This window comes from Pelobates fuscus, chromosome 2, assembly GCF_036172605.1.
Source record: "Pelobates fuscus isolate aPelFus1 chromosome 2, aPelFus1.pri, whole genome shotgun sequence".
Classification (NCBI taxonomy): domain Eukaryota; kingdom Metazoa; phylum Chordata; class Amphibia; order Anura; family Pelobatidae; genus Pelobates; species Pelobates fuscus.
Window position 1 is genome coordinate 370524176 of NC_086318.1, and position 27098 is coordinate 370551273.

The following is a 27098-nucleotide window of genomic DNA, read 5'->3' on the forward strand; positions in this document are numbered from 1 at the left end:
AAGTAACTTGAATTTCCATATAGCCACCCTTAACCTCTAATTGCAGTGTAAATACTAGATGATGTAGGTAAACCTGGGCAGTTTACTAGACTGGAATGTGTAATTACATGTAACAACTGGACTCATTTTACAATGGGAATCAAAAAGGGAAAATATTGTAATAGACATATTAGTCATGTAAAGCTAATAAATTACTAGTCTAAGTTCCAAACATTAGGCACTAACCAAGATTCAGTGAATTCATGGACACACCAACATTGATATATATATATATGTAAACCATATATAGTATTGAAATAAACTTTTACTATGCAAATGAATATTCACTATCATATAGATCTCCTGACCAGAACAAACAAAGTTGTAGAAAAATAATACATTATGTTGGAAAATTGTTACATATAATTTATATCTTTTTCTGGCTTGTTCTTGTGTTTTTCCTTTTCTTTCTCTTTGAGAGAAGGAATGTATGTCATTTTATGACTTGATTGTTGTATGTTATAGTTATACGTACAAATCAATTTAAAAAAAGAATAAAAGAGATCCTGGGAATAAAATCAAAGAAAAAGGTAACTTTTCTGTTGAAAAAAATCAGTATGTTAAGCCACGCCTACTCTGTTATTTATGCAAATTATTTAGTTCACATTTAAGAATATTTTACTCTAGAAATTGCTGTCATGTCATTTCAATTCTATTTTTGTAAAAAATTTTGATAGATATTGCAGTAATCATCTACAATGTAAATCAAGGTTTAATAAAACTGATTTTTTGGAAAATGGAATATTAAATTATGATGTCACTTTAACCTTAATGCTTGTCTATTAACCAGGCATATTATTGACATGCAAGGTCCTGTTGTGATTATAGCTCTATTGCTTATTGTTTAACAGCTTTTTCTATTGTAAGAAAAATCATTTATTTGTTCCAAAAATAGAATAGATATTTTACAATTTTACTTTCCATATCATTTTCTGTACATTGCTTTAATTGCATGGATGTTTCGGTTCAAATAGTTGTCAACTAGATTTGGGCACCTCCGAAATTTTTGTTTCGTATGAATGCATTTGTACGGAAAAAAATTGGTTTTGTCAGAAGAGAAATCTGTCCATTTTTCCATTCATTTTCGATGGAAATTCATTCATTCATTAGGCGCGATTTAAATGAACCAGATGAATTTAACATAAAAATCAGTTCCCTCAATACCGAATAGCCTTAAATTAACAAAGTCAAACCATTAATTTCAAATTTCGTACATTGATCACAACATGGCATTGAACAATGTTCTATTTCCCTGATTTTACGCCACAAACTCCTGAAATAACTCCCAAACCGCCAAATGCCCAAACGCTATCAATAGCATGAAAATGTATTGGCACTATTAGTAAACTCCCGAACACTCACTATACGCATTCGTATACATTGCTTTTTGCTTAGTCTCTTGGGCTCATGAATCATCATGCTGCACTGACAGGTTGGAATTGGCAACACAATATCATTTTAAAAAGGAGCAGGAAAGTAGCCAATTAAATAGGCCTATACAAAATTGCTATTCGAAGTATATTTTTTTCTCACATGTCCTAGTATGATGTAAAATATATGGATACAAAAATGATCCCACTAATCTAATTTTTACACGACACAAGGATAGGGCAGATCACAGCACCTAGAGGTCCCACAAAGTAGGTGGATCCTCCAATGGGTAACCTATACCCAAACAAAAATTGGTCATAATATTGAAGTTAGGCATTACCCCAACTTGTTATTTTCCTTACTCATTAGTTTAAGGCATACATGACAAAGCCACATGCGCTGCATGGTTTCTGGGGTACCTCTTAGTGAAATTGGTGTGACATACTGAAATACTTTCATGAAACTAACACGGATTTGGGCCAACAAACCATTTCCTAATAAAAGAGATATATAGCTATTTAATTTTTGTTTTCCAAACGGAAATTAAATTAATATGTAAGGAAATAAGCACATGCAATATACAAATATAAAGTAACTTGAATTTCCATATAGCCACCCTTAACCTCTAATTGCAGTGTAAATACTAGATGATGTAGGTAAACCTGGGCAGTTTACTAGACTGGAATGTGTAATTACATGTAACAACTGGACTCATTTTACAATGGGAATCAAAAAGGGAAAATATTGTAATAGACATATTAGTCATGTAAAGCTAATAAATTACTAGTCTAAGTTCCAAACATTAGGCACTAACCAAGATTCAGTGAATTCATGGACACACCAACATTGATATATATATATGTAAACCATATATAGTATTGAAATAAACTTTTACTATGCAAATGAATATTCAATATCCTATAGATCTCCTGACCAGAACAAACAAAGTTGTAGAAAAATAATACATTATGTTGGAAAATTGTTACATATAATTTATATCTTTTTCTGGCTTGTTCTTGTGTTTTTCCTTTTCTTTCTCTTTGAGAGAAGGAATGTATGTCATTTTATGACTTGATTGTTGTATGTTATAGTTATACGTACAAATCAATTTAAAAAAAGAATAAAAGAGATCCTGGGAATAAAATCAAAGAAAAAGGTAACTTTTCTGTTGAAAAAAATCAGTATGTTAAGCCACGCCTACTCTGTTATTTATGCAAATGATTAAGTTCACATTTAAGAATATTTTACTCTAGAAATTGCTGTCATGTCATTTCAATTCTATTTTTGTAAAAAATTTTGATAAATATTGCAGTAATCATCTAACATGTAAATCAAGGTTTAATAAAACTGATTTTTTGGAAAATGGAATATTAAATTATGATGTCACTTTAACCTTAATGCTTGTCTATTAACCAGGCATATTATGGACATGCAAGCTCCTGTTGTGATTATAGCTCTATTGCTTATTGTTTAACAGCTTTTTCTATTGTAAGAAAAAGCCTTTATTTGTTCCAAAAATAGAAGAGATATTTTACAATTTTACTTTCCATATCTTTTTCTGTACATTGCTTTAATTGCTTGGATGTTTCAGTTCACATAGTTGTCAACTAGATTTGGGCACCTCCGAAATTTTTGTTTCGTATGAATGCATTTGTACGGAAAAAATTGGTTTTGTCAGAAGAGAAATCTGTCCATTTTTCCATTCATTTTCGATGGAAATTCATTCATTTGGCGCGATTTAATTGAACCAGATGAATTTAACATAAAAATCAGTTCCCTCAATACCGAATAGCCTTAAATTAACAAAGTCAAACCATTAATTTCAAATTTCGTACATTGATCACAACATGGCATTGAACAATGTTCTATTTCCCTGATTTTACGCCACAAACTCCTGAAATAACTCCCAAACCGCCAAATGCCCAAACGCTATCAATAGCATGAAAATGTATTGGCACTATTAGTAAACTCCCGAACACTCACTATACGCATTCGTATACATTGCTTTTTGCTTAGTCTCTTGGGCTCATGAATCATCATGCTGCACTGACAGGTTGGAATTGGCAACACAATATCATTTTAGAAAGGAGCAGGAAAGTAGCCAATTAAATAGGCCTATACAAAATTGCTATTCTAAGTATATTTTTTTCTCACATGTCCTAGTATGATGTAAAATATATGGATACAAAAATGTTCCCACTAATCTAATTTTTACACGACACAAGGATAGGGCAGATCACAGCACCTAGAGGTACCACAAAGTAGGTGGATCCTCCAATGGGTAACCTATACCCAAACAAAAATTGGTCATAATATTGAAGTTAGGCATTACCCCAACTTGTTATTTTCCTTACTCATTAGTTTAAGGCATACATGACAAAGCCACATGCGCTGCATGGTTTCTGGGGTACCTCTTAGTGAAATTGGTGTGACATACTGAAATACTTTCATGAAACTAACACGGATTTGGGCCAACAAACCATTTCCTAATAAAAGAGATATATAACTATTTAATTTTTGTTTTCCAAACGGAAATTAAATTAATATGTAAGGAAATAAGCACATGCAATATACAAATATAAAGTAACTTGAATTTCCATATAGCCACCCTTAACCTCTAATTGCAGTGTAAATACTAGATGATGTAGGTAAACCTGGGCAGTTTACTAGACTGGAATGTGTAATTACATGTAACAACTGGACTCATTTTACAATGGGAATCAAAAAGGGAAAATATTGTAATAGACATACTAGTCATGTAAAGCTAATAAATTACTAGTCTAAGTTCCAAACATTAGGCACTAACCAAGATTCAGTGAATTCATGGACACACCAACATTGATATATACATGTAAACCATATATAGTATTGAAATAAACTTTTACTATGCAAATGAATATTCAATATCATATAGATCTCCTGACCAGAACAAACAAAGTTGTAGAAAAATAATACATTATGTTGGAAAATTGTTACATATAATTTATATCTTTTTCTGGCTTGTTCTTGTGTTTTTCCTTTTCTTTCTCTTTGAGAGAAGGAATGTATGTCATATTATGACTTGATTGTTGTATGTTATAGTTATACGTACAAATCAATTTAAAAAAAGAATAAAAGAGATCCTGGGAATAAAATCAAAGAAAAAGGTAACTTTTCTGTTGAAAAAAATCAGTATGTTAAGCCACGCCTACTCTGTTATTTATGCAAATGATTAAGTTCACATTTAAGAATATTTTACTCTAGAAATTGCTGTCATGTCATTTCATTTCTATTTTTGTAAAAAATTTTGATAGATATTGCAGTAATCATCTACAATGTAAATCAAGGTTTAATAAAACTGATTTTTTGGAAAATGGAATATTAAATTATGATGTCACTTTAACCTTAATGCTTGTCTATTAACCAGGCATATTATTGACATGCAAGGTCCTATTGTGATTATAGCTCTATTGCTTATTGTTTAACAGCTTTTTCTATAGTAAGAAAAAGCCTTTATTTGTTCCAAAAATAGAATAGATATTTTACAATTTTACTTTCCATATCATTTTCTGTACATTGCTTTAATTGCATGGATGTTTTTGTTCAAATAGTTGTCAACTAGATTTGGGCACCTCCGAAATTTTTGTTTCGTATGAATGCATTTGTACGGAAAAAATTGGTTTTGTCAGAAGAGAAATCTGTCCATTTTTACATTCATTTTCGATGGAAATTCATTCATTCATTAGGCGCGATTTAATTGAACCAGATGAATTTAACTTAAAAATCAGTTCCCTCAATACCGAATAGCCTTAAATTAACAAAGTCAAACCATTAATTTCAAATTTCGTACATTGATCACAACATGGCATTGACTAATGTTCTATTTCCCTGATTTTACGCCACAAACTCCTGAAATAACTCCCAAACCGCCAAATGCCCAAACGCTATCAATAGCATGAAAATGTATTGGCACTATTAGTAAACTCCCGAACACTCACTATACGCATTCGTATACATTGCTTTTTGCTTAGTCTCTTGGGCTCATGAATCATCATGCTGCACTGACAGGTTGGAATTGGCAACACAATATCATTTTAAAAAGGAGCAGGAAAGTAGCCAATTAAATAGGCCTATACAAAATTGCTATTCGAAGTATATTTTTTTCTCACATGTCCTAGTATGATGTAAAATATATGGATACAAAAATGATCCCACTAATCTAATTTTTACACGACACAAGGATAGGGCAGATCACAGCACCTAGAGGTCCCACAAAGTAGGTGGATCCTCCAATGGGTAACCTATACCCAAACAAAAATTGGTCATAATATTGAAGTTAGGCATTACCCCAACTTGTTATTTTCCTTACTCATTAGTTTAAGGCATACATGACAAAGCCACATGCGCTGCATGGTTTCTGGGGTACCTCTTAGTGAAATTGGTGTGACATACTGAAATACTTTCATGAAACTAACACGGATTTGGGCCAACAAACCATTTCCTAATAAAAGAGATATATAGCTATTTAATTTTTGTTTTCCAAACGGAAATTAAATTAATATGTAAGGAAATAAGCACATGCAATATACAAATATAAAGTAACTTGAATTTCCATATAGCCACCCTTAACCTCTAATTGCAGTGTAAATACTAGATGATGTAGGTAAACCTGGGCAGTTTACTAGACTGGAATGTGTAATTACATGTAACAACTAGACTCATTTTACAATGGGAATCAAAAAGGGAAAATATTGTAATAGACATATTAGTCATGTAAAGCTAATAAATTACTAGTCTAAGTTCCAAACATTAGGCACTAACCAAGATTCAGTGAATTCATGGACACACCAACATTGATATATATATATGTAAACCATATATAGTATTGAAATAAACTTTTACTATGCAAATGAATATTCAATATCATATAGATCTCCTGACCAGAACAAACAAAGTTGTAGAAAAATAATACATTATGTTGGAAAATTGTTACATATAATTTATATCTTTTTCTGGCTTGTTCTTGTGTTTTTCCTTTTCTTTCTCTTTGAGAGAAGGAATGTATGTCATTTTATGACTTGATTGTTGTATGTTATAGTTATACGTACAAATCAATTTAAAAAAAGAATAAAAGAGATCCTGGGAATAAAATCAAAGAAAAAGGTAACTTTTCTGTTGAAAAAAATCAGTATGTTAAGCCACGCCTACTCTGTTATTTATGCAAATGATTAAGTTCACATTTAAGAATATTTTACTCTAGAAATTGCTGTCATGTCATTTCAATTCTATTTTTGTAAAAAATTTTGATAAATATTGCAGTAATCATCTAACATGTAAATCAAGGTTTAATAAAACTGATTTTTTGGAAAATGGAATATTAAATTATGATGTCACTTTAACCTTAATGCTTGTCTATTAACCAGGCATATTATGGACATGCAAGCTCCTGTTGTGATTATAGCTCTATTGCTTATTGTTTAACAGCTTTTTCTATTGTAAGAAAAAGCCTTTATTTGTTCCAAAAATAGAAGAGATATTTTACAATTTTACTTTCCATATCTTTTTCTGTACATTGCTTTAATTGCTTGGATGTTTCAGTTCACATAGTTGTCAACTAGATTTGGGCACCTCCGAAATTTTTGTTTCGTATGAATGCATTTGTACGGAAAAAATTGGTTTTGTCAGAAGAGAAATCTGTCCATTTTTCCATTCATTTTCGATGGAAATTCATTCATTTGGCGCGATTTAATTGAACCAGATGAATTTAACATAAAAATCAGTTCCCTCAATACCGAATAGCCTTAAATTAACAAAGTCAAACCATTAATTTCAAATTTCGTACATTGATCACAACATGGCATTGAACAATGTTCTATTTCCCTGATTTTACGCCACAAACTCCTGAAATAACTCCCAAACCGCCAAATGCCCAAACGCTATCAATAGCATGAAAATGTATTGGCACTATTAGTAAACTCCTGAACACTCACTATACGCATTCGTATACATTGCTTTTTGCTTAGTCTCTTGGGCTCATGAATCATCATGCTGCACTGACAGGTTGGAATTGGCAACACAATATCATTTTAGAAAGGAGCAGGAAAGTAGCCAATTAAATAGGCCTATACAAAATTGCTATTCTAAGTATATTTTTTTCTCACATGTCCTAGTATGATGTAAAATATATGGATACAAAAATGTTCCCACTAATCTAATTTTTACACGACACAAGGATAGGGCAGATCACAGCACCTAGAGGTCCCACAAAGTAGGTGGATCCTCCAATGGGTAACCTATACCCAAACAAAAATTGGTCATAATATTGAAGTTAGGCATTACCCCAACTTGTTATTTTCCTTACTCATTAGTTTAAGGCATACATGACAAAGCCACATGCGCTGCATGGTTTCTGGGGTACCTCTTAGTGAAATTGGTGTGACATACTGAAATACTTTCATGAAACTAACACGGATTTGGGCCAACAAACCATTTCCTAATAAAAGAGATATATAACTATTTAATTTTTGTTTTCCAAACGGAAATTAAATTAATATGTAAGGAAATAAGCACATGCAATATACAAATATAAAGTAACTTGAATTTCCATATAGCCACCCTTAACCTCTAATTGCAGTGTAAATACTAGATGATGTAGGTAAACCTGGGCAGTTTACTAGACTGGAATGTGTAATTACATGTAACAACTGGACTCATTTTACAATGGGAATCAAAAAGGGAAAATATTGTAATAGACATACTAGTCATGTAAAGCTAATAAATTACTAGTCTAAGTTCCAAACATTAGGCACTAACCAAGATTCAGTGAATTCATGGACACACCAACATTGATATATACATGTAAACCATATATAGTATTGAAATAAACTTTTACTATGCAAATGAATATTCAATATCATATAGATCTCCTGACCAGAACAAACAAAGTTGTAGAAAAATAATACATTATGTTGGAAAATTGTTACATATAATTTATATCTTTTTCTGGCTTGTTCTTGTGTTTTTCCTTTTCTTTCTCTTTGAGAGAAGGAATGTATGTCATATTATGACTTGATTGTTGTATGTTATAGTTATACGTACAAATCAATTTAAAAAAAGAATAAAAGAGATCCTGGGAATAAAATCAAAGAAAAAGGTAACTTTTCTGTTGAAAAAAATCAGTATGTTAAGCCACGCCTACTCTGTTATTTATGCAAATGATTAAGTTCACATTTAAGAATATTTTACTCTAGAAATTGCTGTCATGTCATTTCATTTCTATTTTTGTAAAAAATTTTGATAGATATTGCAGTAATCATCTACAATGTAAATCAAGGTTTAATAAAACTGATTTTTTGGAAAATGGAATATTAAATTATGATGTCACTTTAACCTTAATGCTTGTCTATTAACCAGGCATATTATTGACATGCAAGGTCCTATTGTGATTATAGCTCTATTGCTTATTGTTTAACAGCTTTTTCTATAGTAAGAAAAAGCCTTTATTTGTTCCAAAAATAGAATAGATATTTTACAATTTTACTTTCCATATCATTTTCTGTACATTGCTTTAATTGCATGGATGTTTTTGTTCAAATAGTTGTCAACTAGATTTGGGCACCTCCGAAATTTTTGTTTCGTATGGATGCATTTGTACGGAAAAAATTGGTTTTGTCAGAAGAGAAATCTGTCCATTTTTACATTCATTTTCGATGGAAATTCATTCATTCATTAGGCGCGATTTAATTGAACCAGATGAATTTAACTTAAAAATCAGTTCCCTCAATACCGAATAGCCTTAAATTAACAAAGTCAAACCATTAATTTCAAATTTCGTACATTGATCACAACATGGCATTGACTAATGTTCTATTTCCCTGATTTTACGCCACAAACTCCTGAAATAACTCCCAAACCGCCAAATGCACAAACGCTATCAATAGCATGAAAATGTATTGGCACTATTAGTAAACTCCCGAACACTCACTATACGCATTCGTATGCATTGCTTTTTGCTTAGTCTCTCATGAATCATCATGCTGCACTGACAGGTTGGAATTGGCAACACAATATCATTTTAGAAAGGAGCAGGAAAGTAGCCAATTAAATAGGCCTATACAAAATTGGTATTCTAAGTATATTTTTTTTCTCACATGTCCTAGTATGATGTAAGATATAGGGATACAAAAAGGTTCCCACTAATCTAATTTTTATACGACACAAGGATAGGGCAGATCACAGCACCTAGAGATCCCACAAAGTAGGTGGATCCTCCAAGGGGTAACCTATACCCAAACAAAAATTGGCCATTATATTGAAGTTAGGCATTACCCCAACTTGTTATTTTCCTTACTCATTAGTTTAAGGCATACATGACAAAGCCACATGCGCTGCATGGTTTCTGGGGTACCTCTTAGTGAAATTGGTGTGACATACTGAAAAACTTTCATGAAACTAACACGGATTTGGGCCAACAAACCATTTCCTAATAAAAAAGATATATAGCTATTTAATTTTTGTTTTCCAAACGGAAATTAAATTAATATGTAAGGAAATAAGGACATGCAATATACAAATATAAAGTAACTTGAATTTCCATATAGCCACCCTTAACCTCTAATTGCAGTGTAAATACTAGATGATGTAGGTAAACCTGGGCAGTTTACTAGACTGGAATGTGTAATTACATGTAACAACTGGACTCATTTTACAATGGGAATCAAAAAGGGAAAATATTGTAATAGACATATTAGTCATGTAAAGCTAATAAATTACTAGTCTAAGTTCCAAACATTAGGCACTAACCAAGATTCAGTGAATTCATGGACACACCAACATTGATATATATATATATATATGTAAACAATATATAGTATTGAAATAAACTTTTACTATGCAAATGAATATTCAATATCATATAGATCTCCTGACCAGAACAAACAAAGTTGTAGAAAAATAATACATTATGTTGGAAAATTGTTACATATAATTTATATCTTTTTCTGGCTTGTTCTTGTGTTTTTCCTTTTCTTTCTCTTTGAGAGAAGGAATGTATGTCATTTTATGACTTGATTGTTGTATGTTATAGTCATACGTACAAATCAATTTAAAAAAAGAATAAAAGAGATCCTGGGAATAAAATCAAAGAAAAAGGTAACTTTTCTGTTGAAAAAAATCAGTATGTTAAGCCACGCCTACTCTGTTATTTATGCAAATGATTAAGTTCACATTTAAGAATATTTTACTCTAGAAATTGCTGTCATGTCATTTCAATTCTATTTTTGTAAACAAATTTGATAGATATTGCAGTAATCATCTACAATGTAAATCAAGGTTTAATAAAACTGATTTTTTGGAAAATGGAATATTAAATTATGATGTCACTTTAACCTTAATGCTTGTCTATTAACCAGGCATATTATTGACATGCAAGGTTCTGTTGAGATTATAGCTCTATTGCTTATTGTTTACCAGCTTTTTCTATAGTAAGAAAAAGCCTTTATTTGTTCCAAAAATAGAATAGATATTTTACAATTTTACTTTCCATATCATTTTCTATACATTGCCTTAATTGCATGGATGTTTCGGTTCAAATAGTTGTCAACTAGATTTGGGCACCTCCGAAATTTTTTTTTCGTATGAATGCATTTGTACGGAAAAAAATTGGTTTTGTCAGAAGAGAAATCTGTCCATTTTTCCATTCATTTCCGATGGAAATTAATTCATTCATTAGGCGCGATTTAATTGAACCAGATGAATTTAACATAAAAATCAGTTCCCTCAATACCGAATAGCCTTAAATTAACAAAGTCAAACCATTAATTTCAAATTTCGTACAGTGATCACAACATGGCATTGAACAATGTTCTATTTCCCTGATTTTACGCCACAAACTCCTGAAATAACTCCCAAACCGCCAAATGCCCAAACGCTATCAATAGCATGAAAATGTATTGGCACTATTAGTAAACTCCCGAACACTCACTATACGCATTCGTATGCATTGCTTTTTGCTTAGTCTCTTGGGCTCATGAATCATCATGCTGCACTGACAGGTTGGAATTGGCAACACAATATCATTTTAGAAAGGAGCAGGAAAGTAGCCAATTAAATAGGCCTATACAAAATTGGTATTCTAAGTATATATTTTTTCTCACATGTCCTAGTATGATGTAAGATATATGGATACAAAAAGGTTCCCACTAATCTAATTTTTATACGACACAAGGATAGGGCAGATCACAGCACCTAGAGATCCCACAAAGTAGGTGGATCCTCCAAGGGGTAACCTATAACCAAACTAAAATTGGTCATAATATTGAAGTTAGGCATTACCCCAACTTGTTATTTTCCTTACTCATTAGTTTAAGGCATACATGACAAAGCCACATGCGCTGCATGGTTTCTGGGGTACCTCTTAGTGAAATTGGTGTGACATACTGAAAAACTTTCATGAAACTAACACGGATTTGGGCCAACAAACCATTTCCTAATAAAAGAGATATATAGCTATTTAATTTTTGTTTTCCAAACGGAAATTAAATTAATATGTAAGGAAATAAGCACATGCAATATACAAATATAAAGTAACTTGAATTTCCATATAGACACCCTTAACCTCTAATTGCAGTGTAAATACTAGATGATGTAGGTAAACCTGGGCAGTTTACTAGACTGGAATGTGTAATTACATGTAACAACTGGACTCATTTTACAATGGGAATAAAAAAGGGAAAATATTGTAATAGACATATTAGTCATGTAAAGCTAATAAATTACTAGTCTAAGTTCCAAACATTAGGCACTAACCAAGATTCAGTGAATTCATGGACACACCAACATTGATATATATATATGTAAACCATATATAGTATTGAAATAAACTTTTACTATGCAAATGAATATTCACTATCATATAGATCTCCTGACCAGAACAAACAAAGTTGTAGAAAAATAATACATTATGTTGGAAAATTGTTACATATAATTTATATCTTTTTCTGGCTTGTTCTTGTGTTTTTCCTTTTCTTTCTCTTTGAGAGAAGGAATGTATGTAATTTTATGACTTGATTGTTGTATGTTATAGTTATACGTACAAATCAATTTAAAAAAAGAATAAAAGAGATCCTGGGAATAAAATCAAAGAAAAAGGTAACTTTTCTGTTGAAAAAAAATCAGTATGTTAAGCCACGCCTACTCTGTTATTTATGCAAATGATTAAGTTCACATTTAAGAATATTTTATTCTAGAAATTGCTGTCATGTCATTTCAATTCTATTTTTGTAAAAAAATTTCATAAATATTGCAGTAATCATCTAACATGTAAATCAAGGTTTAATAAAACTGATTTTTTGGAAAATGGAATATTAAATTATGATGTCACTTTAACCTTAATGCTTGTCTATTAACCAGGCATATTATGGACATGCAAGCTCCTGTTGTGATTATAGCTCTATTGCTTATTGTTTAACCCCTTCAGGACCGGACTGTTTTTGCGATGTTTGTACGTTAAGGACCAGAGCTATTTTAACACTTTTGTGGTGTTTGTGTTTAGCTGTAATTTTCCGCTCTCTCATTTACTGTTCCCATACAAGTTATATATTGTTTTTTTCAGGACAAGAAGGGCTTTCTTTACATACCATTATTTGTATCATTTCATATCATTTACTTGAAAAAAATAGTAAAATATGGTGAAAAAAAACCAAAAAAACGTGTTTTTTGACTTCTACTTAAAAAATATTTTACTGATCTACAAAATCGAATGAAACAAACTGCTAAATAGATTAAACATTTTGTCCTTAGTTTAATAACACCCAATGTTTACGTGTTTTTTTGCTTTTATTTGCAAGTTATAGGGCTATAAGTACAAGTAGGAACTTGCGGTTTCAAAATTTACATTTTTCAAATGTATCAATAGTGACATTGTAACACTGTTATGTCATAAATCTCCAAAAAACACCCCACATGTATATATTTTTCTTAAACTAGATAACCCAGGGTATTCATCTAAGAATATTTTGATACTTTCTATGCAGCCATTTTACCATAAACCTTTGTCAAACTTTGCATAGGTAGTTTATTTTTTTTATTTTTTTAACATAAATTGCAATTCAGGTATAAATTCACAGATTTTGTTAGGTGTCACTACCAAACAACACCCCAATATGTGTTCAGCAACATCTCCCGAGTACAGGGATACCCCCCATGTATAGGTGTATTGGGTTGCTTGGGGGCTAAAAGGCCACATTTTGCAGGTGCGCTTATCAGTTTCCCAGCTCGGAATTTTGACATGTAGTCAACCTGCATGCATGTCCTATTTGGGACATTTTTGAAGCCGGCCAATGTATTTTACCCCCATCAAACCATATATTTTTGAAAAGTAGACACCCTAGGGTATTTCACATGGTGGGATTTTTACACTTTCCATGCACTAATTCTACCACCAGGCTTTGTCAAACATTGAGTTAGTAATTTTTTTTCTGTTTTTTTCACACACATTGTACTTTAGGCATGAATTAACAGATCCTGTTATGTGTCACTGCCAAACAACACCCCAATATGTGTTTAGCAATATCTCCCGAGTACAGGGATACCCCCCATGTATAGGTGTTTTGGGTTGTTTGGGGGCTAAAAGGCCACATTTTGCAGGTGCGCATATCAGTTTCCCAGCTTGGAATTTTGACATGTAGTCAACCTGCATGCATGTCCTATTTGGGACATTTTTGAAGCCGGCCAATGTATTTTACCCCCATCAAACCATATATTTTTGAAAAGTAGACACCCTAGGGTATTTCACATGGTGGAATTTTTACACTTTCCATGCACTAATTCTACCACCAGGCTTTGTCAAACATTGAGTTAGTAATTTTCTTTCTGTTTTTTTCACACACATTGTACTTTAGGCATGAATTAACAGATCCTGTTATGTGTCACTGCCAAACAACACCCCAATATGTGTTCAGTAACATCTCCCGAGTACAGGGATACCCCCCATGTATAGGTGTTTTGGGTTGTTTGGGGGCTAAAAGGCCACATTTTGCAGGTGCGCATATCAGTTTCCCAGCTCGGAATTTTGACATGTAGTCAACCTGCATGCATGTCCTATTTGGGACATTTTTGAAGCCGGCCAATGTATTTTACCCCCATCAAACCATATATTTTTGAAAAGTAGACACCCTAGGGTATTTCACATGGTGGAATTTTTACACTTTCCATGCACTAATTCTACCACCAGGCTTTGTCAAACATTGAGTTAGTAATTTTCTTTCTGTTTTTTTCACACACATTGTACTTTAGGCATGAATTAACAGATCCTGTTATGTGTCACTGCCAAACAACACCCCAATATGTGTTCAGCAACATCTCCCGAGTACAGGGATACCCCCCATGTATAGGTGTTTTGGGTTGTTTGGGGGCTAAAAGGCCACATTTTGCAGGTGCGCATATCAGTTTCCCAGCTCGGAATTTTGACATGTAGTCAACCTGCATGCATGTCCTATTTGGGACATTTTTGAAGCCGGCCAATGTATTTTACCCCCATCAAACCATATATTTTTGAAAAGTAGACACCCTAGGGTATTTCACATGGTGGAATTTTTACACTTTCCATGCACTAATTCTACCACCAGGCTTTGTCAAACATTGAGTTAGTAAATTTTTTTCAGTTTTTTTCACACACCTTGTACTTTAGGCATGAATTATCAGATCCTGTTATGTGTCACTGCCAAACAACACCCCAATATGTGTTCAGCAAGATCTCCTGAATACAGTGATACCACCCATGCATAGGCTTGTCGGGTTCTTTGGGGGCTAAAAGGCCACGTTTGGCAGGTGCGCTTATCAGTTTCCCAACTTGGAATTTTGACATGTAATCAACCTGCGCCCATGTCCCATTTGAGCCAATGTATTTTACCCCCATCAAACCATATATTTTTGAAAAGTAGACAACCCAGGGCATTTTAAATTGTGGTATTTTAACACTTTTCATGCACTGAATTCTACCACCAGCCTTTGTCAAACTTTTGGATAGTAATCTTTTTTTGTTTCTTTGTCACACACATTGTACTTTAGGCATGAATTAACAGATCCTGTTATGTGTCACTGCCAAACACTGCCCAATATGTTCAGCAACATCTCTTGAGTACAGTGATACCCCCCATGTATATGGTTGCCGGGTTGTTTGGGGGCCAAAAGGCAACAATCAGAACTTGTACATGTCAGTTTTTCAACTTGATATATAGGTATGCTTGGTCTATCTTCAGTTTGACATATTTTTGTACCCCCCAGTTAATGTTACCATCATGCCAATATGTATAGTATATATTTTTATAAAGTAGACATCAAATGTTATAGAGGATGGGGTGTTTTGACTTCTTTCCCCCAACCATTTTGCCCCCCAAAGAAAGTGTAGTGGTATTTTCTTTATTCTGGTTTTTATGCACACGTCATCTGGTTTTGGACAGCTGGTTATGTGTTACTGCCAGAAAACTTGTTAGGCCAAATGTGCAGGTAGCAAATGTACATTTAGCAGCAATCTTTAAACTGACTCCTGCAAATAGAATCTAAATGGAGATTTGGGGGAAGGAAACTGACTAACAAAAAAATGGCTGCTTTCCAAAGAAACAGAAAATAAAATAAAAATTCAGGAACACTTCTTACAACTGTTCTGTGTGGTACAGCTTGAAACATGTTCCTACACAGAGTCCTGGTTTCGAAGGACAATCAGGACAGTGAAAAGGGGTGTCTGTCCTTTTCCCGTTTTTAAAACAGACCCGGCAACGTTTCTGGGGGGGTTTTTTTCTAGCAGTTGGCGGTAACTTAAAAATAAAATGTCTGGACTCAGCTTGCACCGTTGTTGGAACTTGTCCATCTCCATAAATTGTTAAAGAAATTATTTTCAATTGAAATTGGAGAAAGGTGATTTTCCCTGGATTATTTTTTTTAAAAAGTAAAAATGAGTTGTGGGTTGCTATTTGCATCAGATATATAGCCACCTTTTTATACCATGCTTTGGTTTTTCATAAAATAAGATACGGCTGCATCAGCTGATCAGCCAAATCAACACCACCCATGTACTTATTATACGCCCTGATGCAAACCGGTTTGGACTCTACTCTGCCCCGGACAGAGACGTCGGACATGCGTTCGTCATGGATGGTGGTGAGCATGTGGACATCCTTCCTGTCCCTAAATTTTAGTGCAAGCACCTCAGCTTTCCGAAGTGCTTTACATTCGCCTTTTTTTAATTTTGCATCTATGAGAGATCGTGGAAAGTCTTTGGAATTTTTTCTGGCAGTGCCGCAGGCCAGTGTCTGTAAAGCATAAAGTGTTTTAAATAGACGGACACTACTATAAAAATTATCCACATAAAGGTGGTAACCTTTATTAAACAAGGGGTTTAGTAGGTCCCATACAAGTTTCCCACTTGTCCCCAGGGAGTCAGGACAGTCAGGAGGGTCCAGTTGACCATCTTTCCCCTCATATACACGAAAGGCAAATGTGTATCCGCTTTCGCTCTCACACAGTTTGTACAGTTTAATGCCATACCTAGAGCGCTTTGAGGGGATGTATTCTCTGAACCCTAATCTCCCTTTGTATTTCATTAGAGATTCATCTATGGATAAATTTTGTTGGGGGGTATAAACATCCGAAAATTTGTCCTGAAAATGGTCTAGCAGTGGGCGTATTTTATAAAGCCTATCGTATTGGGGGTGATCTCTAGGGTGACAGAGGGTATTGTCACTGAAATTTAAAAATCTCAGCAGTAACTTGTATCTGGCTCTAGGCATGGTTTGGGAGAATACTGGACTCGACATTATTGGGTTGATGCTCCAGTATGAGCGAATCGATGGCTTTTTTATAATCCCCATGAGCATTGTAAGAGCCCAGAACTTTTTAAGCTCTGGGACATCTGTGGGATGCCAGTCATGCTCCCTGTCTGTATAGCTACCTGGATTGTTGTCAATAAATTGGGTAGCATACAAGTTAGTCTGGGAAGCAATCTCCTCCCAGATGGTATCCCCTAAAAATAGTTCTACATACTGCATTGGGGAGAAGCCATCCACATTAACATTAATGCCTGCGTTGGCACTAAAAGGGGGGACGTTGGGCTCGGCTAACTGTGGAGGTACCCAGTCCTCCTCCACATTTGGCATAGCAGAGGAAGCACAGCTTCTTTCTTCAGCCGGCTCACACACAGATGACATGTCGTCTTGACTAGACATGTCAGAAAACTGACCTGGGTCAAAATCTGACGCAGTGTCAGTGGCGTCAGAGTCTGACGCCAAGAAGGCATATGCCTCCTGCAAGTTATACATACGCTGCATGTTTTACACACGACTAAAACAAATTACAAACACACAAAAAAAATTTATACTTTTTTTTTTTTTTTTTTTTTTTTACTAAAACAGACTAAACAGCAATCCCTAAACTAACTCCTGTCACAAAAATCTAATGGAGATTTGGGGGAAGGAAACTGACTGACTACGACAGACTACGACAGACTAAGACAGACTACGACAGACTAAGACGGACTAAGACAGACTAAGACAGACTAAGACAAATATTTTTAAAACAAATTTAACCCTTTAAGGGCAAAAAAAAGACAGACAGTACAAATGCACTGCTGAAACAGATCTGGCAGGGAAGGGGTTAAAATGGATTTTTAATTCACTGCTGATACTTTTTACAACTCTCTGGAACACTCTGCTGCAACAAACTATCACGATCTCTGTCTCTCTCGCCTCACAAAACGCTACAGAGGAGAGAGGGGCAGAGATCACTGTCAAAGTGAGTGTTTGTAACACCCACTTTGACAGCAGCCAATTGTGAGCGATCGCGGATCGCTCACACACCGTAATTGGCTGTTACTATCTGCCTGGGATGTCTGGCAGATAGTAACATCATTGTACTGGCAAGAGCGATCTTCGATCGCTTCCTGCAGCCCGTTTTCCGCTATGACGGTTCAGGACCGTCAGCGGTCCAAACGCACGTTTTACCGCTGACGGTCCTGAACCGTCCGCGGTCCTGAAAGGGTTAACAGCTTTTTCTATAGTAAGAAAAAGCCTTTATTTGTTCCAAAAATAGAAGAGATATTTTAAAATTTTACTTTCCATATCATTTTCTGTACATTGCTTTAATTGCTTGGATGTTTCACTTCACATAGTTGTCAACTAGATTTGGGGACCTCCGAAATTTTTGTTTCGTATGAATGCATTTGTACGGAAAAAAATTGGTTTTGTCAGAAGAGAAATCTGTCCATTTTTCCATTCATTTTCGATGGAAATTCATTCATTCATTAGGCGCGATTTAATTGAACCAGATGAATTTAACATAAAAATCAGTTCCCTCAATACCGAATAGCCTTAAATTAACAAAGTCAAACCATTAATTTCAAATTTCGTACATTAATCACAACATGGCATTGAACAATGTTCTATTTCCCTGATTTTACGCCACAAACTCCTGAAATAACTCCCAAACCGCCAAATGCCCAAACGCTATCAATAGCATGAAAATGTATTGGCACTATTAGTACACTTCCTAACACTCACTATACGCATTCGTATGCATTGCTTTTTGCTTAGTCTCTTGGGCTCATGAATCATCATGCTGCACTGACAGGTTGGAATTGGCAACACAATATCATTTTAGAAAGGAGCAGGAAAGTAGCCAATTAAATAGGCCTATACAAAATTGCTATTCTAAGTATATTTTTTTTCTCACATGTCCTAGTATGATGTAAGATATATGGATACAAAAAGGTTCCCACTAATCTAATTTTTATACGACACAAGGATAGGGCAGATCACAGCACCTAAAGGTCCCACAAAGTAGGTGGATCCTCCAAGGGGTAACCTATACCCAAACAAAAATTGGTCATAATATTGAAGTTAGGCATTACCCCAACTTGTTATTTTCCTTACTCATTAGTTTAAGGCATACATGACAAAGCCACATGCGCTGCATGGTTTCTGGGGTACCTCTTAGTGAAATTGGTGTGACATACTGAAAAACTTTCATGAAACTAACACGGATTTGGGCCAACAAACCATTTCCTAATAAAAGAGATATATAGCTATTTAATTTTTGTTTTCCAAACGGAAATTAAATTACTATGTAAGGAAATAGGCACATGCAATATACAAATATAAAGTAACTTGAATTTCCATATAGCCACCCTTAACCTCTAATTGCAGTGTAAATACTAGATGATGTAGGTAAACCTGGGCAGTTTACTAGACTGGAATGTGTAATTACATGTAACAACTGGACTCATTTTACAATGGGAATCAAAATGGGAAAATATAATAATAGACATATTAGTCATGTAAAGCTAATAAATTACTAGTCTAAGTTCCAAACATTAGGCACTAACCAAGATTCAGTGAATTCATGGACACACCAACATTGATATATATATATATGTAAACCATATATAGTATTGAAATAAACTTTTACTATGCAAATGAATATTCAATATCATATAGATCTCCTGACCAGAACAAACAAAGTTGTAGAAAAATAATACATTATGTTGGAAAATTGTTACATATAATTTATATCTTTTTCTGGCTTGTTCTTGTGTTTTTCCTTTTCTTTCTCTTTGAGAGAAGGAATGTATGTCATTTTATGACTTGATTGTTGTATGTTATAGTTATACGTACAAATCAATTTAAAAAAAGATTAAAAGAGATCCAGGGAATAAAATCAAAGAAAAAGGTAACTTTTCTGTTGAAAAAAATCAGTATGTTAAGCCACGCCTACTCTGTTATTTATGCAAATGATTAAGTTCACATTTAAGAATATTTTACTCTAGAAATTGCTGTCATGTCATTTCAATTCTATTTTTGTAAAAAATTTTGATAGATATTGCAGTAATCACCTAACATGTAAATCAAGGTTTAATAAAACTGATTTTTTGGAAAATAGAATATTAAATTATGATGTCACTTTAACCTTAATGCTTGTCTATTAACCAGGCATATTATGGACATGCAAGCTCATGTTGTGATTATAGCTCTATTACTTATTGTTTAACAGCTTTTTCTATAGTAAGAAAAAGCCTTTATTTGTTCCAAAAATAGAATAGATATTTTAAAATTTTACTTTCCATATCATTGTCTGTACATTGCTTTAATTGCTTGGATGTTTCAGTTCATGCTGCACTGACAGGTTGGAATTGGCAACACAATATCATTTTAGAAAGGAGTAGGAAAGTAGCCAATTAAATAGGCCTATACAAAATTGCTATTCTAATTATATTTTTTTTCTCACATGTCCTAGTTAGTATGATGTAAGATATATGGATACAAAAAGGTTCCCACTAATCAAATTTTTATACGACACAAGGATAGGGCAGATCACAGCACCTAGAGGTCCCACAAAGAACGTGAATAATACGTGTAACCTATACCCAAACAAAAATTGGTCATAATATTGAAGTTAGGCATTACCCCAACTTGTTATTTTCCTTACTCATTAGTTTAAGGCATACATGACAAAGCCACATGCGCTGCATGGTTTCTGGGGTACCTCTTAGTGAAATTGGTGTGACATACTGAAATACTTTCATGAAACTAACACGGATTTGGGCCAACAAACCATTTCCTAATAAAAGAGATATATAGCTATTTAATTTTTGTTTTCCAAACGGAAATTAAATTAATATGTAAGGAAATAGGCACATGCAATATACAAATATAAAGTAACTTGAATTTCCATATAGCCACCCTTAACCTCTAATTGCAGTGTAAATACTAGATGATGTAGGTAGACCTGGGCAGTTTACTAGACTGGAATGTGTAATTACATGTAACAACTGGACTCATTTTACAATGGGAATCAAAAAGGGAAAATATTGTAATAGACATATTAGTCATGTAAAGCTAATAAATTACTAGTCTAAGTTCCAAACATTAGGCACTAACCAAGATTCAGTGAATTCATGGACATACCAACATTGATATATATATGTAAACCATATATAGTATTGAAATAAACTTTTACTATGCAAATGAATATTCACTATCATATAGATCTCCTGACCAGAACAAACAAAGTTGTAGAAAAATAATACATTATGTTGGAAAATTGTTACATATAATTTATATCTTTTTCTGGCTTGTTCTTGTGTTTTTCCTTTTCTTTCTCTTTGAGAAAAGGAATGTATGTCATTTTATGACTTGATTGTTGTATGTTAAAGTTATACGTACAAATCAATTTAAAAAAAGAATAAAAGAGATCCTGGGAATAAAATCAAAGAAAAAGGTAACTTTTCTGTTGAAAAAAATCAGTATGTTAAGCCACGCCTACTCTGTTATTTATGCAAATGATTAAGTTCACATTTAAGAATATTTTACTCTAGAAATTGCTGTCATGTCATTTCAATTCTATTTTTGTAAACAAATTTGATAGATATTGCAGTAATCATCTACAATGTAAATCAAGGTTTAATAAAACTGATTTTTTGGAAAATGGAATATTAAATTATGATGTCACTTTAACCTTAATGCTTGTCTATTAACCAGGCATATTATTGACATGCAAGGTTCTGTTGTGATTATAGCTCTATTGCTTATTGTTTAACAGCTTTTTCTATAGTAAGAAAAAGCATTTATTTGTTCCAAAAATAGAATAGATATTTTACAATTTTACTTTCCATATCATTTTCTGTACATTGCTTTAATTGCATGGATGTTTCGGTTCAAATAGTTGTCAACTAGATTTGGGCATCTCCGAAATTTTTGTTTCGTATGAATGCATTTGTACGGAAAAAAATTGGTTTTGTCAGAAGAGAAATCTGTCCATTTTTCCATTCATTTTCGATGGAAATTCATTCATTCATTAGGCGCGATTTAATTGAACCAGATGAATTTAACATAAAAATCAGTTCCCTCAATACCGAATAGCCTTAAATTAACAAAGTCAAACCATTAATTTCAAATTTCGTACATTGATCACAACATGGCATTGAACAATGTTATATTTCCCTGATTTTACGCCACAAACTCCTGAAATAACTCCCAAACCGCCAAATGCCCAAACGCTATCAATAGCATGAAAATGTATTGGCACTATTAGTAAACTCCCGAACACTCACTATACGCATTCGTATGCATTGCTTTTTGCTTAGTCTCTTGGGCTCATGAATCATCATGCTGCACTGACAGGTTGGAATTGGCAACACAATATAATTTTAGAAAGGAGTAGGAAAGTAGCCAATTAAATAGGCCTATACAAAATTGCTATTCTAAGTATATTTTTTTTCTCACATGTCCTAGTATGATGTAAGATATATGGATACAAAAAGGTTCCCACTAATCAAATTTTTATACGACACAAGGATAGGGCAGATCACAGCACCTAGAGGTCCCACAAAGTAGGTGGATCCTCCAAGGGGTAACCTATACCCAAACAAAAATTGGTCATAATATTGAAGTTTGGCATTACCCCAACTTGTTATTTTCCTTACTCATTAGTTTAAGGCATACATGACAAAGCCACATGCGCTGCATGGTTTCTGGGGTACCTCTTAGTGAAATTGGTGTGACATACTGAAATACTTTCATGAAACTAACACGGATTTGGGCCAACAAACCATTTCCTAATAAAAGAGATATATAGCTATTTAATTTTTGTTTTCCAAACGGAAATTAAATTAATATGTAAGGAAATAAGCACATGCAATATACAAATATAAAGTAACTTGAATTTCCATATAGCCACCCTTAACCTCTAATTGCAGTGTAAATACTAGATGATGTAGGTAAACCTGGGCAGTTTACTAGACTGGAATGTGTAATTACATGTAACAACTGGACTCATTTTACAATGGGAATCAAAAAGGGAAAATATTGTAATAGACATATTAGTCATGTAAAGCTAATAAATTACTAGTCTAAGTTCCAAACATTAGGCACTAACCAAGATTCAGTGAATTCATGGACACACCAACATTGATATATATATATGTAAACCATATATAGTATTGAAATAAACTTTTACTATGCAAATGAATATTCACTATCATATAGATCTCCTGACCAGAACAAACAAAGTTGTAGAAAAATAATACATTATGTTGGAAAATTGTTACATATAATTTATATCTTTTTCTGGCTTGTTCTTGTGTTTTTCCTTTTCTTTCTCTTTGAGAGAAGGAATGTATGTCATTTTATGACTTGATTGTTGTATGTTATAGTTATACGTACAAATCAATTTAAAAAAAGAATAAAAGAGATCCTGGGAATAAAATCAAAGAAAAAGGTAACTTTTCTGTTGAAAAAAATCAGTATGTTAAGCCACGCCTACTCTGTTATTTATGCAAATTATTTAGTTCACATTTAAGAATATTTTACTCTAGAAATTGCTGTCATGTCATTTCAATTCTATTTTTGTAAAAAATTTTGATAGATATTGCAGTAATCATCTACAATGTAAATCAAGGTTTAATAAAACTGATTTTTTGGAAAATGGAATATTAAATTATGATGTCACTTTAACCTTAATGCTTGTCTATTAACCAGGCATATTATTGACATGCAAGGTCCTGTTGTGATTATAGCTCTATTGCTTATTGTTTAACAGCTTTTTCTATTGTAAGAAAAAGCATTTATTTGTTCCAAAAATAGAATAGATATTTTACAATTTTACTTTCCATATCATTTTCTGTACATTGCTTTAATTGCATGGATGTTTCGGTTCAAATAGTTGTCAACTAGATTTGGGCACCTCCGAAATTTTTGTTTCGTATGAATGCATTTGTACGGAAAAAAATTGGTTTTGTCAGAAGAGAAATCTGTCCATTTTTCCATTCATTTTCGATGGAAATTCATTCATTCATTAGGCGCGATTTAAATGAACCAGATGAATTTAACATAAAAATCAGTTCCCTCAATACCGAATAGCCTTAAATTAACAAAGTCAAACCATTAATTTCAAATTTCGTACATTGATCACAACATGGCATTGAACAATGTTCTATTTCCCTGATTTTACGCCACAAACTCCTGAAATAACTCCCAAACCGCCAAATGCCCAAACGCTATCAATAGCATGAAAATGTATTGGCACTATTAGTAAACTCCCGAACACTCACTATACGCATTCGTATACATTGCTTTTTGCTTAGTCTCTTGGGCTCATGAATCATCATGCTGCACTGACAGGTTGGAATTGGCAACACAATATCATTTTAAAAAGGAGCAGGAAAGTAGCCAATTAAATAGGCCTATACAAAATTGCTATTCGAAGTATATTTTTTTCTCACATGTCCTAGTATGATGTAAAATATATGGATACAAAAATGTTCCCACTAATCTAATTTTTACACGACACAAGGATAGGGCAGATCACAGCACCTAGAGGTCCCACAAAGTAGGTGGATCCTCCAATGGGTAACCTATACCCAAACAAAAATTGGTCATAATATTGAAGTTAGGCATTACCCCAACTTGTTATTTTCCTTACTCATTAGTTTAAGGCATACATGACAAAGCCACATGCGCTGCATGCTTTCTGGGGTACCTCTTAGTGAAATTGGTGTGACATACTGAAATACTTTCATGAAACTAACACGGATTTGGGCCAACAAACCATTTCCTAATAAAAGAGATATATAACTATTTAATTTTTGTTTTCCAAACGGAAATTAAATTAATATGTAAGGAAATAAGCACATGCAATATACAAATATAAAGTAACTTGAATTTCCATATAGCCACCCTTAACCTCTAGTTGCAGTGTAAATACTAGATGATGTAGGTAAACCTGGGCAGTTTACTAGACTGGAATGTGTAATTACATGTAACAACTGGACTCATTTTACAATGGGAATCAAAAAGGGAAAATATAATAATAGACATATTAGTCATGTAAAGCTAATAAATTACTAGTCTAAGTTCCAAACATTAGGCACTAACCAAGATTCAGTGAATTCATGGACACACCAACATTGATATATATATGTAAACCATATATAGTATTGAAATAAACTTTTACTATGCAAATGAATATTCAATATCATATAGATCTCCTGACCAGAACAAACAAAGTTGTAGAAAAATAATACATTATGTTGGAAAATTGTTACATATAATTTATATCTTTTTCTGGCTTGTTCTTGTGTTTTTCCTTTTCTTTCTCTTTGAGAGAAGGAATGTATGTCATTTTATGACTTGATTGTTGTATGTTATAGTTATACGTACAAATCAATTTAAAAAAAGATTAAAAGAGATCCTGGGAATAAAATCAAAGAAAAAGGTAACTTTTCTGTTGAAAAAAATCAGTATGTTAAGCCACGCCTACTCTGTTATTTATGCAAATGATTAAGTTCACATTTAAGAATATTTTACTCTAGAAATTGCTGTCATGTCATTTCAATTCTATTTTTGTAAAAAATTTTGATAGATATTGCAGTAATCACCTAACATGTAAATCAAGGTTTAATAAAACTGATTTTTTGGAAAATAGAATATTAAATTATGATGTCACTTTAACCTTAATGCTTGTCTATTAACCAGGCATATTATGGACATGCAAGCTCCTGTTGTGATTATAGCTCTATTACTTATTGTTTAACAGCTTTTTCTATAGTAAGAAAAAGCCTTTATTTGTTCCAAAAATAGAATAGATATTTTAAAATTTTACTTTCCATATCATTTTCTGTACATTGCTTTAATTGCTTGGATGTTTCAGTTCATGCTGCACTGACAGGTTGGAATTGGCAACACAATATCATTTTAAAATGGAGTAGGAAAGTAGCCAATTAAATAGGCCTATACAAAATTGCTATTCTAATTATATTTTTTTTCTCACATGTCCTAGTTAGTATGATGTAAGATATATGGATACAAAAAGGTTCCCACTAATCAAATTTTTATACGACACAAGGATAGGGCAGATCACAGCACCTAGAGGTCCCACAAAGAACGTGAATAATACGTGTAACCTATACCCAAACAAAAATTGGTCATAATATTGAAGTTAGGCATTACCCCAACTTGTTATTTTCCTTACTCATTAGTTTAAGGCATACATGACAAAGCCACATGCGCTGCATGGTTTCTGGGGTACCTCTTAGTGAAATTGGTGTGACATACTGAAATACTTTCATGAAACTAACACGGATTTGGGCCAACAAACCATTTCCTAATAAAAGAGATATATAGCTATTTAATTTTTGTTTTCCAAACGGAAATTAAATTAATATGTAAGGAAATAGGCACATGCAATATACAAATATAAAGTAACTTGAATTTCCATATAGCCACCCTTAACCTCTAATTGCAGTGTAAATACTAGATGATGTAGGTAGACCTGGGCAGTTTACTAGACTGGAATGTGTAATTACATGTAACAACTGGACTCATTTTACAATGGGAATCAAAAAGGGAAAATATTGTAATAGACATATTAGTCATGTAAAGCTAATAAATTACTAGTCTAAGTTCCAAACATTAGGCACTAACCAAGATTCAGTGAATTCATGGACATACCAACATTGATATATATATGTAAACCATATATAGTATTGAAATAAACTTTTACTATGCAAATGAATATTCACTATCATATAGATCTCCTGACCAGAACAAACAAAGTTGTAGAAAAATAATACATTATGTTGGAAAATTGTTACATATAATTTATATCTTTTTCTGGCTTGTTCTTGTGTTTTTCCTTTTCTTTCTCTTTGAGAAAAGGAATGTATG

At 33.1% G+C, this 27098-nt stretch overlaps 9 non-coding genes and 2 pseudogenes across 9 annotated transcripts; all 11 read right to left on the reverse strand.

Annotated features, from left to right (window-relative positions):
- Positions 1-1646: 1646 nt before the first annotated feature.
- On the reverse strand, positions 1647-1789 carry LOC134591717 (U12 minor spliceosomal RNA). Its single transcript, XR_010088450.1, has one exon. It is a non-coding gene; the product is annotated as a U12 minor spliceosomal RNA (small nuclear RNA).
- Positions 1790-3638: 1849 nt separating this feature from the next.
- Positions 3639-3781, reverse strand: LOC134591790 (U12 minor spliceosomal RNA). The gene has a single exon (XR_010088513.1). It is a non-coding gene; the product is annotated as a U12 minor spliceosomal RNA (small nuclear RNA).
- A 1851-nt stretch (positions 3782-5632) lies between these two features.
- LOC134591720 (U12 minor spliceosomal RNA) lies at positions 5633-5775 on the reverse strand. The gene has a single exon (XR_010088451.1). It is a non-coding gene; the product is annotated as a U12 minor spliceosomal RNA (small nuclear RNA).
- A 1849-nt stretch (positions 5776-7624) lies between these two features.
- On the reverse strand, positions 7625-7767 carry LOC134591721 (U12 minor spliceosomal RNA). The gene has a single exon (XR_010088452.1). It is a non-coding gene; the product is annotated as a U12 minor spliceosomal RNA (small nuclear RNA).
- A 1846-nt stretch (positions 7768-9613) lies between these two features.
- On the reverse strand, positions 9614-9756 carry LOC134591629 (U12 minor spliceosomal RNA). Its single transcript, XR_010088375.1, has one exon. It is a non-coding gene; the product is annotated as a U12 minor spliceosomal RNA (small nuclear RNA).
- Positions 9757-11617: 1861 nt separating this feature from the next.
- On the reverse strand, positions 11618-11760 carry LOC134591816 (U12 minor spliceosomal RNA). The gene has a single exon (XR_010088534.1). It is a non-coding gene; the product is annotated as a U12 minor spliceosomal RNA (small nuclear RNA).
- A 7424-nt stretch (positions 11761-19184) lies between these two features.
- LOC134591662 (U12 minor spliceosomal RNA) lies at positions 19185-19327 on the reverse strand. Its single transcript, XR_010088403.1, has one exon. It is a non-coding gene; the product is annotated as a U12 minor spliceosomal RNA (small nuclear RNA).
- Positions 19328-20739: 1412 nt separating this feature from the next.
- Positions 20740-20879, reverse strand: LOC134591856 (U12 minor spliceosomal RNA; annotated as a pseudogene).
- A 1853-nt stretch (positions 20880-22732) lies between these two features.
- Positions 22733-22875, reverse strand: LOC134591644 (U12 minor spliceosomal RNA). The gene has a single exon (XR_010088388.1). It is a non-coding gene; the product is annotated as a U12 minor spliceosomal RNA (small nuclear RNA).
- A 1854-nt stretch (positions 22876-24729) lies between these two features.
- On the reverse strand, positions 24730-24872 carry LOC134591722 (U12 minor spliceosomal RNA). Its single transcript, XR_010088453.1, has one exon. It is a non-coding gene; the product is annotated as a U12 minor spliceosomal RNA (small nuclear RNA).
- Positions 24873-26280: 1408 nt separating this feature from the next.
- On the reverse strand, positions 26281-26420 carry LOC134591857 (U12 minor spliceosomal RNA; annotated as a pseudogene).
- Between the last annotated feature and the right edge of the window lie 678 nt (positions 26421-27098).